Here is an 11,719-nt window from a genome sequence, read left to right as displayed (position 1 = left end):
AGGAAAGAAATCATAAAAATCAGATCAGAAATAAATGAAAAAGAAATGAAGGAAATGATAGCAAAGATCAATAAAACTAAAAGCTGGTTCTTTTAGAAGATAAACAAAATTGATAAACCATTAGCCAGACTCATCAAGAACAAAAGGGAGAAGACTCAAATCAATCGAATTAGAAATGAAAAAGGAGAAGTAACAACTGACACTGCAGAAATACAAAAGATCATGAGAGATTACTACAAGCAACTCTATGCCAATAAAATGGACAACCTGGAAGAAATGGACAAATTCTTAGATATGCACAACCTTCTGAGACTGAACCAGGGAGAAATAGAATATGAACACACAAATCACAAGCACTGAAATTGAAACTGTGATTAAAACTCTTCCAACAAACAAAAGCCCAGGACCAGATGGCTTCACAGGCGAATTCTATCAAACATTTAGAGAAGAGCTAACACCTATCCTTCTCAAACTCTTCCAAAATATAGCAGAGGGAGGAACACTTCCAAACTCATTCTATGAGGCCACCATCACCCTGATACCAAAACCAGACACGGATGTCACAAAGAAAGAAAACTACAGGCCAATATCACTGATGAACATAGATGCAAAAATCCTCAACAAAATACTAGCAAACAGAATCCAACAGCACATTAAACGGATCATACACCATGATCAAGTGGGGTTTATTCCAGGAATGCAAGGATTCTTCAATATACACAAATCAATCAACGTGATACACCACATTAACAAATTGAAGGAGAAAAACCATATGATCATCTCAATAGATGCAGAGAAAGCTTTTGACAAAATTCAACACCAACTTATGATAAAAACTCTGCAGAAAGTAGGCATAAAGGGAACTTTCCTCAACATAATAAAGGCCATATATGACAAACCCACAGCCAGCATCATCCTCAATGGTGAAAAACTGAAAGCATTTCCACTAAGATCAGGAACAAGACAAGGTTGCCCACTCTCACCACTCTTATTCAACATAGTTTTGGAAGTTTTAGCCACAGCAATCAGAGAAGAAAAGGAAATAAAAGGAATACAAATCGGAAAAGAAGAAGTTAAGCTGTCACTGTTTGCACATGACATGATACTATACATAGAGAATCCTAAAGATGCTACCAGAAAACTACTAGAGCTAATCAATGAATTTGGTAAAGTAGCAGGATACAAAATTAATGCATAGAAATCTCTTGCATTCCTATACACTAAGGATGAAAAATCTGAAAGTGAAATCAAGAAAACACTCTCATTTACCACTGCAACAAAAAGAATATAATACCTAGGAGTAAACCTACCCAAAGAGACAAAAGACCTGTGTGCAGAAAAATATAAGACACTGATGAAAGAAATTAAAGATGATACAAATAGATGGAGAGATATACCATGTTCTTGGATTGGAATAATCAACATTGTGAAAATGACTCTACTACCCAAAGCAATCTAGGGATTGAATGCAATCCCTATCAAACTACCACTGGCATTTTTCACAGAACTAGAACAAAAAATTTCATAATTTGTATGGAAACACAAAAGACCCCGAATAGGCAAAGCAATCTTGAGAAAGAAAAATGGAGCTGGAAGAATCAGGCTCCCTGACTTCAGACTATACTACAAAGCTACAGTAATCAAGACAGTATGGTATTGGCACAAAAACAGAAATATAGATCAATGGAACAGGATAGAAAGCCCAGAGGTAAACCCACACACATATGGTTACCTTATCTATGATAAAGGAGGCAAGAATATACAGTGGAGAAGACAGTCTCTTCAGTAAATGGTGCTGGGAAAACTGGACAGCTGCATGTAAAAAATGAAATTAGAACACTCCCTAACACCATACACAAAAATAAACTCAAAATGGATTAAAGACCTAAATGTAAGGCCAGACACTGTCAAACTCTTAGAGGAAAACATAGGCAGAATACTCTATGACATAAATCACAGCAAGATCCTTTTTGATCCACCTCCTAGAGAAATGGAAATAAAACAAAAATAAATGGGACCTAATGAAACTGAAAAGCTTTTGCTCAACAGAGGAAACCTTAAACAAGACAAAAAGACAACCCTCAGAATGGGAGAAAATATTTGCAAATGAATCAACTGACATAGGATTAATCTGCAAAATTTACAAGCAGCTCATGCAGCTCAATATCAAAAAAACAAACAACCCAATCCAAAAATGGGCAGAAGACCTAAATAGACATTTCTCCAGAGAAGATATACAGATAGCCAACAAACACATGAAAGAATGCTCAACATCATTAATCATTAGAGAAATGCAAATCAAAACTACAATGAGATATCATCTCACACCAGTCAGAATGGCCATCATCAAAAAAATCTACAAACAATACATGCTGGAGAGAGTGTGGAGAAAAGAGAACCCTCTTGCACTGTTGGTGGGAATGTAAATTGATACAGCCACTATGGAGAACAGTATGGAGGTTCCTTAAAAAACTAAAAAGAGAACTACCATACAACCCAGCAATCCCACTACTGGGCATATACCCTGAGAAAACCATAATTCAAAAAGAATCATGTACCACAATGTCCATTGCAGCTCTATTTACAATAGCCAGGACATGGAAGCAACCTAAGTGTCCATTGACCGATGAATGGATAAAGAAGATGTGGCATATATATACAGTGGAATATTACTCAGCCGTAAAAAGAAACAAAATTGAGTTATTTGTAGTGAGGTGGATAGACCCTGTCATACCGAGTGAAGTAAGTCAGAAAGAGAAAAATACTGTATGCTAACACATATATATGGAAACTAAAAAAAAGAGAAAAAATTGGTCATGAAGAACCTAGGGGCAAGACGGGAATAAAGATGCAGACCTACTAGCGAGTGGACTTGAGGACACGGGGAGGGGGAAGGGTAAGCTGGGACGAAGTGAGAGAGTGGCATGGACTTAGATATACTACCAAATGTAAAATAGCTAGTGGGAAGCAGCCGCATAGCACAGGGAGATCAGCTAGGTGCTCTGTGACCACCTAGAGGGTTGGGGTAGGGAGGGTGGGAGGGAGGCTCAAGAGGGAGGAGGTATGGGGATATATGTATGTGTATAGCTGATTCACTTTGTTATAAAGCAGAAACTAACACACCATTGTAAAGCGATTACACTCCAGTAGAGATATTTTAAAAAATGGGTTTCTGTCTTGTGATGCTCTTGATTATAATTCCTCATTTTCTTATAATGAAATTTGAAAAGACTGTACATGTAGATTACTCCTGTAAAATTGTTTCTCTGAAACATGTATCTTAGAACAGAAAAACGTCAGCTTTGATTCTCTTTCATTTCTTAAATAAGGCAGCAGAGGCTCAGAGAGAAGAAACTAATTTAAGATCCTGCCACAGCTAAGGGAAGACAGGGAACTGGGACGAGGTCTCCTGCCCTCCTGAGGCAGGGCTTCCCCACCCCCACACACGCGCTGGTTCCATGCGTTGATAGAGACCTCTGGTTCCGATGTTCTGTAAACGCATAGTCCAGACATATCATTCTGGGACTTTTCATCTCTCCAATTAATTTCATTTGTATTTACAGATATTTCCAACCTCTGATTTATTCCTTACCCATTACTATCTATATCAGATGCAATTTATGTGCATCCTCACATGGGCTCTTTGCCACTTGCAACTTGAGAGCTCTGCCTACTGCCACCATTGCCGCTCCACCGAACACTGCTGAAGTCTCCTTCTTCTACGGGGGGAAGACTGGAGGCTGGCATGGCCCACCGTAGCAGAAGCCATGGCAGCTCTTACAGACCCACAGGGGCTCTGGGCTGCGAAGCCTGGGATATGAATTTCCCATCAGATGTCCAAAGGGGTCAAGTAACACAACAAAAATGGGGCAAATTTTGACTGATGAGAGTCATAAGGAGGGAACCAACAGGTAAATTCATTTCGTTTCTTTCCCGCAATGAACTGCTTCAACATGCAGTGGTTCCATATGGCCTATCTGGAGACATCGTGTGTGAACAAATGTCCAGCTGTGTTTTCTTTTGAAGCTGTGGCCAGTGCAGGAGTGGTCCACCCTTCTCTGCCTCACACTCCCTTTTTCCTCACTCTTGCTGTCCTGGGATTGCACCCCCCAATAAAACATTCACATGAAGGCTTTGTCTTGGGCTCTGTTTTTCAGTCAACTCAAACCATAAAAGTTTCCATTTTGGAGAAATAAAATTCTTACAGATTAAAAATATCCTTTCACAAACTCAGCTGGCAATTATCTTAGAAAAAAATTTTTTTTTCCCCTGAAATCTCCTGAGTCCTGATAATAGGGAGATGGGACATACAGGAGGAAGCACAGAAGAGATAGAAGGTAACATAATGTTCATCACAGGCCCCCACTTTTGTCTCCAGTTTAAAAAGCAGTTTAACATCACTGCTCTCTGCAGATATTTGATGTTTAGTAATGAACATAGAATCTAAAAGAGAAAGTCTTCAAGTAAGGTGAGGAGATGGGTGTGTTTATTCTTCTAGGATATCTAGAATACTTAGGTAGTCACTTCTAGTATAGACTCTTTGAATTGCCATTAAGTTCAATGATTAGGGCAGAAACTCTCTTCCCGTTGAAAGGTATATGCTAGCTACCCTCTCGGATCCTGAAGGAGGGAGGAGGTTTAATTTATGGGAAGAGAAGCCTAGGAAAGCAGGTGGCAGCCCTCGGAACTTAGAAACACCAGCCCAGCTCTATTAATCATGGTTTTTGTTTTCTATATTTTATGATACTTTGACATTGTGGGGGCCGTGCAGACCCTGGAGGGCTGCCCCTCCCAGGATTGGCTAGTTTCTAGAGATGGAAACAACTTGTCATGAGCATGCCTTTATATGCAAATCAACCAATCCAGAGCCCATACTCCAACCACCTCTTTTATCAAACTCTCACACACCAAGCCAATATTCCCCCTGCCCTAAATCACTCCAGAGCCAGGTACTAGATAGCTAGGAACCACTACTATAGCCCAAAACCTGAAGAAATTATTCAAACTACCCAATCCTAAACTGTTTAACGTGCCCTGCTTTGCCTTTCCTGAAGAGATCACGGTAAAGCTTGTGCCCATGCTTTCTCCGCTTCCTTCTGCCTCCTGACCCACCCTGGTGCTTCCCTATGCAGCCCTGGGTGGAATGTTGTACCTCCTGTTTCCAGACATCTATGAGTATAAATTTCCTCCTGCATGAAAACCATTTCTGTCTGCATGTCTTACCACACCTAATTTTTTTTATATAAATTTATTTATTTATTTTTGGCTGTGTTGGGTCTTCGTTGCTGCGCACGGGTTTTCTCTAGTTGCGGTGAGCAGGGGCTACCCTTCATTGCGGTGCGCAGGCTTCTCATTGTGGTGGCTTCTCTTGTTGCAGAGCATGGGCTGTAGGTGCACGGGCTCAGTAGTTGTGGGTCATGGGCTCTAGAGCACAGGCTCAGTAGTTGCGGCACATGGGCTTAGTTGTTCTGTGGCATGTGGGATCTTCCTGGACCAGGGCTTGAACCCATGTCCCCTGCATTGGCAGGCGGATTCTTAACCACTGTGCCACGAGGGAAGCCCTCCATACCTGATTAAAAACAATCCCAAGTACATTTCTCAACACACCAGCCTAACAGCACCCCTCCTCAGAGACCTGACTTTCAGCTCCAGGAGGCTTCTCCTCTTAGTTTCTAAGTCTTAATAATTTCAACTTCTTTCCTTTGTTTCCCTAGTCCTAAGGTGGTGGTAGCTTCCTGCTACCTCCATGACACTGAGTGCTTCTTTTACCTTTTCAATAAAGACTCTTTATATTGTCTTCATATTAATTTTTCTCTGTCAAAATAACCATTGTGTTTTCTGCCTCTTGACTAGACCCTGATGAATACACAATTTTATGGTTAATGCTGGCACTTGGGTTTGCATCAGAGCTTAATAATTTATCAATAGCTCATGAGATATTGCCAAGGTAGAAGGGGTGGTGTGTGGAATACACTCAGCCAGTAAAAATTCTGGGAAATCAAAGAGATTCAGATCAATTTACAATGTGTCATTCTCGAGAAAATAATGCTAAATTCCTCATACCTGCCAATTCCTCATCTTATGCAGAAATGCTATTTTACATCTTCACATTTTATTAGATCAATACTGGAGACATATCCAAGTATTTGTTGTCAATAAAGGTCATGATACATTTCTAATCTTATGAAAATCAAGCAGATTTCAAAAACTTATGTCATTGTCAATTTGGGCCATTATAACAAAGTACCATAAGCTGGATGGCTTATCAACAAACATTTATCTCTCATAGTTCTGTAGGCTGGGAGTCTGAGATCAGTGCCAGCATGGTCGGATTCTGGTGAGAACCCTCTTCTGGGTTGCAGACAGCTGGTTTCTCCTTGTATCCTCATATGAAGGAAAGAGAGTAAACTAGCTGTTAGCCTCTTCTTATAATCCCATTATGAGGGCTCTACCCTCCTGACCTAATTACTTCTCAAAGGCCCCACCTGGTAATACCATCACATTGGGAGTTAGGATTTAACATACGAATTTTGGGGAGACATAAACATTCAGTCCACAACAACATATATAATAGAGAACAAGATCTTGCCCTGTGAGAGGACATCCTTATCTTCTAGTATGCAAGAATGACTCAGGTATGCCAGCTATTACTGTGATGGTGGGTAGTGAGAAGTACTCTGGTAGATGGCAAAGTACCTGGGTTCTAATCCAGCTATACTACTTCATACTAACTTGGTGACCTTGGGAAAAGCATTAACTTCTCTGAGCCTCAGTTTCCTTATCTGTCAAATGAGATTATTAATACTACTTATTCCATGTACCTTACAGGCTTACTCAATTCACTAAGTGTTTATAGATCATCTATAGGTAGGTATTCCAAGATATACAAAGAGAAGTAAAACATGGTCCCTGACTTCAAGGAATTTATACTCCAGTATTTTTCTACGCATTCAACAGTAATGGAGCACCTCCTTCCAGGCACTGTGCCAGGAGTTAAGAATACAGAGATGTCTAAAAATATGGCTCTCTCATTCAAGGGGCTCACAATCTGATAGAGTTAAAACAAGGCCACAGATAACTAGAACAAGTGGTAGAATGTGCAATTAAATTTGAAAGAAATCAGCGTGGCAGTTAATGAAACACAAGGCATACACGTAGTTGAGAGAGTCAGAAGAGGCTTTGTGGGTCTAGTGCTATTTGAACTGACAGTGAACAGGTGAAAGAGGGAAAGATGCAGGGAATGACCAGAAGAGCGAGCCTACTTAGCTGCCAATAAGAGCCTGGAGTGTAGTGGAATCAGTAGAAATCAGACAGAAGAAATGAGTATAAGTGATACAAGATGAACAACGCTTGGAAATTCAGTGGTGATAATTATAATAGTAACTGAGTTACTGGTAAGGATACAACGGTGAACAGGTGGGCACGGCCTCTGTTTTCAATGAGCTTTAGATTAGTTGGGAGTAGGAAAAAATTTTTAAATTTCCCTAATATGGTCTCTGTTTTTAAATATAGTATAGAAATAGGATATTGGAGGTTCAATAAGATCAAAAGTTCAGGAGACAATTGTCACTGAAGAGATGGTTTGTTAAATTCACAGATCCCAAGAGGAGGGGGCATGCCATGCCACACCACAGGGGACCACAAGGGGAGCACCGGGGTCTGTCAGGAGGCAGAGGGGGAGGGAGAAATCATGGGCAAATGTCTTTATTGTGGTTTCCACCAGAAGGAAAGGGAAGGAAAAAGCAAGGTAGGGTAAGCAGGCTTAGGATTGGCTAGCTTGATTAAGTTCAGCAGGCTCTGGGGCTAGGGGCTGTCCCTGTATGTCTGCTACATGGCTCTGCGGTGATTATGACAAGTGGCCCAGAGTATGAGAACCTGATAAAGAAGGTGATGTGGGTGTGACCCTTCCAGGGTCAGCAAGCCCGCAGATGTTAAACCAACAGAGTACAGAAAATAAAACACACGGTTAATATTGATACAATCTCCTTAAAAGTATGGGAGGGAGTTTATTTAGTTTTGTGTCCCTGACACCCACCACGATCCTTTGTACATAATATTGGAGAGACTCAGTAAAGGTATGTTGAGTGACAGGTTAATACATCCTCTCTTTGACTCTTAAACTTTGCTGGAGTTGGACAACTCTCATATACGATTGTGTGTCATATCAGTGGTGGTCACTCTCTCAGGGAGGCCCTCAGACTAAGGTAGGCATCCCTGAGGTGGACACTGCAACACATGGCCCCAATCCCCCTTCAGTGAAGGAGGGCTGACAGCAGACAGCCTTCTGAGTCTGCCTTTGGGAGATTGTGAACAAAAATTAGATAAGTGATTCTTTTAAAAATTAAAGATACTATTAAAACAAAAAATGAAAAATGAATAAGACTGGTTACTTCTTTTATGGCAAAACTACTTTGTATCATAATTAGTGTTCTTTCAATTTCAAGAGACAGAAATCTAACTCAAACTTGCTTAAGAAAAAAAATGGAGGGGGAAAGGCGAGGAGAGGGATAATTGGGAGATTGGGATTGACATATACACACTAGTATATATAAAATAGATAATTAATAAGGACCTACTGTATAGCACAGGGAACTCTATTCAATACTCTGTAACGACCTATATGGAAAAAAGATCTAAAAAAGAGCGGATATATGTATATGTATAACTGATTCACTTTGCTGTACAGCAGAAACTAACACAACATTGTAAATCAACTATACTCCAATAAAATGGTTTTTTAAATAGAATTTAAAAAAAAATTTACAGGCATGGCTGGGTATAAGAGGTCAAATGATGTCATCAGAATTCTCTCCATCTTCATTTGTCTCTCACATCTATTTATCTCTATTCATGACCTCATCTTTTTTTTTTTTTTTAAACTCCAAATAGCTTCTCTGTGTTTGGGGACAATGGCCTCAAGCAGCTCCAGCTTACTTTATACTTACAGCTCTCGATTCTGTAAGGAGAGAAGCCATCTCTTTTCCCCCAGATTCCCTAAAATTTCAGAGAGGAAACTGATGGACGTTTACATCAGTCAGTATCCAGTCTGGAGATAAAAACCACATTGGATATTGGATCAGGGAACAGATACAAAACAGCAGTTATTTACTTTAGATTAAGGATGACTGAACAATAAAAGACTAAGGACCAAAGGAGACCCCTCTCCACCCAGGATGAGATTCAGGCCTCTTTGAAGAGGGCAGAACTAACACAAGGGCCAGAAGCTTGCTGCTGGCCAAGAAACTTGCCACAGGGCACCAGCCAGGGCCAAGCTATAGAAGCAGCTTGCCCTTGAGAGAGGGTGTGGACAGGCTGCAGCTGATCCGTACAAGAGTCAACTGTTGCCAGAGGGGATAGGTGGCTGCTGTTGATAAGAGCATGGCCTGAGGGCACAGCTAGAATTCTCCTGTGCACTTGCTAGGCTCCCATCCTAAATAGTAGTGATGATGGAGGACCAGAAGCAGGAAGGGAAGTATCTTCCTCCTGCTATTGCCATGCAGGGTCATTCTATTGTCTTCTATTGATGAAGTTTAGTATTCCATTAGCAGGTAAAGGGCCCAGCTTTAAGATCAAAAAGCAAGGCAAAGAAGGGTGGATTTGGAGAGACAATAGGTTAGGCACCATCCTACTTGGATCACCACACAGTCCTGAACCAACCAGGTTCAGGTCATAGATTCCCCTGTGACCAGCAGGCCAGGGTCATGTGCTCATACCTGTGCTGTGACCAACCAAGTGGTAGGAGGAGCAGCCCCACCACTATGCATGGAGTGGCTTCTCCATAGAACAGATGGATTCTTCAACCAGAAGAAAGGAGAGTGCTAGGCAAATAAAAACAATAGCTGTCCTTTGTATGTTGTATATTGACCTTAAAACATCTGGTTTTATTTGGATTTGTTCATATAGGAACGGAAAACTTAAAGCCTTTCTTTAAGAATGATAACTGCATTTTAATTCATTCAAGAGATGTTTATTAAGCACCTACTATAAGAGGAGCTCATCCTCACTAGTCCTGGACCGCTGATATCTTTGTGGACACAGGCTGAATTAAAAGGTCTAAAAATGAAAAGGCAGTTGGAAAAAAGGCTAAGACAAGAAAATGGTACCTTTATTTACAGATTAAATGTCCTAAGAGATGTATCTACACCTTTGTAGCAAAGTTTTAAAATACTACTCATGGTCAAATGAGAACAAGGCAGGAAGACCGCATGGTTGAGAGCACAGATTGTAGAGCAGGATGCAGGAACTCAAATCCAGTCTCACTACAATGTGACATGGGGCAGGGAAGTGGTAACTTTTATGAAAGTTTTCTCACATACAAAATTTGAATAACAATAATACCTACCTCCTAGGATTGGTGGGAAAATTAAAAAGCTAACATCTGTAAAGCTCTTAGAATAGCTCTTGTCACATAGTAAGTAAGTACTATATGACCATTAGCACTTATTATGAATTTGCCATTATTAGCTGGATATCAAGTAATGCGACTTTCTCTCCATTAACTAATTTGAAATGCTTTTATCTTCAAAATAAGAAATTTTTTTTTTGTTTAGAAGTATCTAACTGCTATGTATATTTTAGCACCCACAAAAGAGGCCATTCTTTTTTTTTTTTTTTTTTTGTGGTACGCGGGCTTCTCACTGCTGTGTCCTCTCCTGTTGCGGAGCACAGGCTCTGGATGCGCAGGCTCAGCGGCCATGGCTCACGGGCCCAGCCGCTCCGCGGCATGTGGGATCTTCCCGGACCGGGGCACAAACCCACGTCCCCTGCATCGGCAGGCGGACTCTCAACCACTGCACCACCAGGGAAGCCCCAAAAGAGGCCATTCTATAAAAATAATTTTATTCTTTTCACTACTTTCTGTCTCTTTATGAACTTAAATCATGTATCCCATGGAACCAAGTAAAAGCAAACAAAAACTGGTTCTTCGTGTTATTCTACAGCATATGGAAGAAAATACAAACCTTTCTTTTATCGTCTCTCTTTAAATGTTTATAAAATTGTATGAAAAGAAAAACTCTTCCCTGAAAATGGATTTGTGTATATATCTTGTCAAAAGAACATTTTTTCACAGAGTACTTTTAGAACTTCTTTTTTTGTTTTTAAAAGGAAACTGCCTCTGAGTATTCCGAGCGAGAAATGTACTCCTTCTCTGGCTGAGTCAGAGAAACCCTTTCCTAATGAGGACTCTGGCACTGACTGTGAACCACTGAAGCCTTCCAACAGTGACACATTCTGCAACATTAGTGATAAGCTGAAGTCTCAGATACTGAGTCTCTCAGCAAGGCCTCGTCGGTGAATGTTAAGATGTCGGGGAAGAATGGGCATGAAAAGAAGGAACTGCATTTCTTCTCCTCTCAGGGATAGGGCTGTGCTCTCTAATAACTCTTACAACAGTCAGAGTTATGGGACTATATGGAGTATCCATACCTGGAAGAAAACAAATAGAAACAAGAGAAAACACCTTACAAAGTACATCTATTTGGAATCTATCCTAAATCATCAAAGTGTGTACACACACAGACACACAGACACACACACACACACACACACACACTCATGCTTAGTCTGTTCGGGCGGCCGTAACAATACTATAGACTGAGTGGCTTAAACAACAGAATTTATTTCTCATTGTTCTGGAGGCTGGGAAGTTTAAGTTCAAGGTGCCAACAGATTCAGTTTCCGGTGAGGGCCTGCTTTCTGCTTCTTTTCCCTGTGTCCT

The sequence above is a fragment of the Grampus griseus genome (assembly GCF_964374135.1).
Source record: "Grampus griseus genome assembly, chromosome: 4".
Classification (NCBI taxonomy): domain Eukaryota; kingdom Metazoa; phylum Chordata; class Mammalia; order Artiodactyla; family Delphinidae; genus Grampus; species Grampus griseus.
This window is presented reverse-complemented; position numbering follows the sequence as displayed.